The sequence below is a fragment of the Apostichopus japonicus genome, chromosome 3 (assembly GCF_037975245.1).
Source record: "Apostichopus japonicus isolate 1M-3 chromosome 3, ASM3797524v1, whole genome shotgun sequence".
Classification (NCBI taxonomy): domain Eukaryota; kingdom Metazoa; phylum Echinodermata; class Holothuroidea; order Aspidochirotida; family Stichopodidae; genus Apostichopus; species Apostichopus japonicus.
Genome location: NC_092563.1, coordinates 27119960 through 27123610, shown reverse-complemented (window position 1 = coordinate 27123610; position 3651 = coordinate 27119960). Strand labels below are relative to the sequence as shown.

Here is a 3651-nt window from a genome sequence, read left to right as displayed (position 1 = left end):
AAATACACGTGCGATGGTAATCCAAGCCATCACCTATCGTATGTTGGTTATTATGTATGGAACGCCGAAAGGGGAATGTATTATGTTGTTTACTTTTATAGTGTCTGCCGTTTTATGTTGTTGTCTCCTTTGATGCCGTGTTCTCCTTTGATGTTTCTTTTGATGCTGTTGTCTCCTTCAATGTTGTTGTCTCCTTTGATGTTGTTGCCTCCTTTGTTGTTGTTGTCTCCTTTGATGTTGTTGTCTCCTTCGACGTTGATGTCTACTTTGATGCTGTGGTATCATTTGATGTTGTTGTCTCCAGAATTTATACAAGGTCCGTGCCTGGCAGTTAAACTGTCAGTTGTCTAGTTTGAAAGAAAGCAAGTAAGGCCTAATGTTACTGTTAGCATTTTAAGACCAAACACCAACATGATTCATGAGGCATGAACAGCAATGGGATAGCAAAGCCCACTATGGCTCACATTCCTTGCAGTCGGCACCTAAACTACTCTGCCCTTTAAAAAAAACGCATTAGGATTAGCATTATGATCGAAGATTTGTGCTTTCCTTATGTTAACGCATACAATGACATCACATATCCTGTAGTTGTTAACCCATGCAATTCGGTAAACTGGTATACTAACTAAGGCTATATATTATTTACCTAACGTTAGGCTAGGTCCGATGTGGTCAAATTACATACACGCGTGTCTGTAACTTGACCACATATATCTCTTTTTTATAGGTTGAATGACTTTCGTGGGTTCTTCACCGATTTAACAGAGATTTCCATCATTTCTGCTATCATTTTGTTCGCATAACCTAAGCCCTAAACAAGATGGGCGAGTAGGTCCATCTCGGACATTTTGGCTATTTCTGAGGAACTAAATTCTTTGAATTTGTATACGTATGTTAACGTCATAAAAGTGAACAGCGCCGCCAGCACCAAAGGAGACAACAACATCAAATGAGACAGCAACATCAAAGTAGACAACAGCGTAGAAGGAGACAACAACATCAAAGGGGCAACCACATTCAATGAAACAACAATATCAACGGACATAACGTCATTAAAAGAAGACAACAACATCAAAGGAAATAATATCATTAGAGGAGACAACAACATTCAATAAAACAACAACATCAAAAGAGACAACAACATTATGACAGACAGCATAGAAGTAAACCACATAGTACATTACTCTTTCGGCGTTCTATAGATTAAAGTATGTCAGTTGGAAACACCGACTAAGCTCTAGCCGCGGACTTGAAAACTTAAGGAATTTCGAGTGTAAGAGACTGAAATTATTACTTGCAGTGTATCAATGACACGGGCGCTCCACACAAAAAGACCCGCTATCTATGTAGATTGCGCTCTCCCATTTTCGAGAAATAGAATTTGTAAAAAAAAAGCATTTACGTAAACCGCGGTGAGGTCTGGATGAATGAGTTTCGGTGAGACTTTGTGAGAGGATTGGTTCTCCGGGTGAAGGGGGGGGGGGTAAGTATGGTAGGGATTTGCTATATTTTTCTTCCAAATTGCCATAGTCATTGTTTAAAATGGGGTATGGTCATGGACGTCCATACAATAACAGCATTTTTTGGGGGCTTCCGACGCACTGTAACACAATACGTTACTTGAGGTAAATGTAACACGTCATGTAACATAATACATGTAACACATATGGTAAAGAAACGCACTGTATAGCACTGTTTTTTTTTAAAACGACCAAACGTTATAAAGTTTGTGGCAAGCATGATTTTACGTTATTTAAAATGAATTTAAGCATCACAATATGAAACATGAAGCGATATCAACATATTGCTACTAAGTTGTGGCAAAGTAGTTTACCATATTTACGTCTAATAGATGGTGTAATAGGATAAACCTTCATGCCATGCCACTTTCAAAAGTAGCAAAATATGTTACATGACGTCATAACCAACACATCATGTGTAACACACTGATGAGCAAATATATCCATATCTCACATTATACATAATGATAAACACATTACGTTACACTCTCACGATGTTGAGTACCGACACATACTACTGTTACATGACGCAAAATAACACATTATGTTACCTATGATAAGGTATATACATTCAGTGACTTACATGAAGTTTATTACGTAGGATAAACGCAAATGTTATGACATAAGCGGTATACACCACGTGGTGTTAATGTTGAAGTGAAACAATTCCCTCAGTGCGTTTAGTTACGAGCAGTGGCGTAGGAAGGTACTTTTGAGTGGGGGGGGGGGCTGAAGACTGATGGCCGGCCTGAGGGAGGGGTCTAAGGGGAGGGGGTGTTTTTTTGCATTTCAAGGGCCTCACACGAAATTTGGTGCAATATAGCACACTTGAACACCCACTCCGTCTTGTAAATAATTTTGCATTTTCACCTGGCCTTAGATGCAATTTGGTGCTCCAAATGAGATGTTTTTCTCATTTGGAAATAAAAAAGGGGTCTTCTGACTTGCGAAGAGGGAGGCGGAATGATACTTCCGCCCCCCCCCCATATTTTTCACTCGGGGGCTGTCGCCCCCAGCCCCCCGGTTCCTACGCCCTTGGTAACGAGTGAATTCTTTCGCCACACCCAAGACTACTGCCACACACAAAAGTAAACGCACTGCACTTTTGGCTGAGATCCTGTGAGGTAACTTTTCCCTTTCTTAGGGACTCACGACACACCTGCCAATGATCAACACAGTCACAGTCTCAGTGCAAGGCGACTGGGGTTGAGAGTGATGGTCAGTGGTTTGGTTGTTTGGTTTGCATGCCCATGGTTGCTTTCTGGGGTGACTTAAAAAAGTACGCATTGCTGGACCATGGTGATCAAATGGGACGGGTTTCCACGGTAACACTTCCTGGACGACTCTCAGTCACCCATGATCAGATTATTCAAAGACTCGCAGATCGTAAACCAATTCTTAGTAAGAAATTATTGTAAAAAATACGGTTATATAATTCTTCCAATCTGTTGCATATATATAAGCCAAAACAGATTTCAGTGTGCCGCCTTTGTCGACATGAACGAGACCAGATAATTACAACAGTCATTAGGTTTCAGAAGAACCAACTTTGATCCTTTTATATATACTATAACATTGTGTGATATACGCTTTATACTAACTCTGAGCATAACAAACAATTACAAAGGCGTTTGCGTAGGAAACATACCTTCGTTGTTGTTTGCGCAAAACGTTAAAGAAAAATATATATCTATAGCTCGATATGTTAAAATGATCCCTCTAAATACGTTTTAGTTGTCCTTTTCCCCCTTGAAAAGCATACGTGTCATCCGATTACACTGCAGAATAGCTATGTACCAAAAATAGAACCTGTGCTCAAAAAATCCACCGCAATTCCCTTTCATATAGTTGAATATTCAATACCATGCAGTCTATTGTGTTTTATATGTTCCCATGCAGTCTATTGTGTTTTATATGTTACACACTCACGGATTAGGTTATTGAATGAAACCATCGCTGTTATTACATGTAGTGCATAGTTGCATTAATCCAAACAAGGTAGTTTTTTTCCAGCCAGTTGGGAAAATTTTTCCAATGTTCATACCAATATGTACTGTTTTCATATTATGCTTTCAACCACTCTGTACTGACAGTACGAACAGTTCCTGTACCTTTAGATAAGAGATAAAAA

General features: G+C 39.5%; 1 long non-coding RNA gene across 1 annotated transcript in view; it reads right to left on the bottom strand.

Moving 5' to 3' along the window:
- Window positions 1-1670: 1670 nt before the first annotated feature.
- The window catches only part of LOC139965689 (uncharacterized), a 9736-nt gene continuing 7755 nt past the window's right edge, over window positions 1671-3651 (bottom strand). The window contains exon 4 of the long non-coding RNA XR_011792360.1: window positions 1671-3651. This exon is cut by the window's right edge and continues 1914 nt beyond it. This is a non-coding gene — a long non-coding RNA (uncharacterized lncRNA).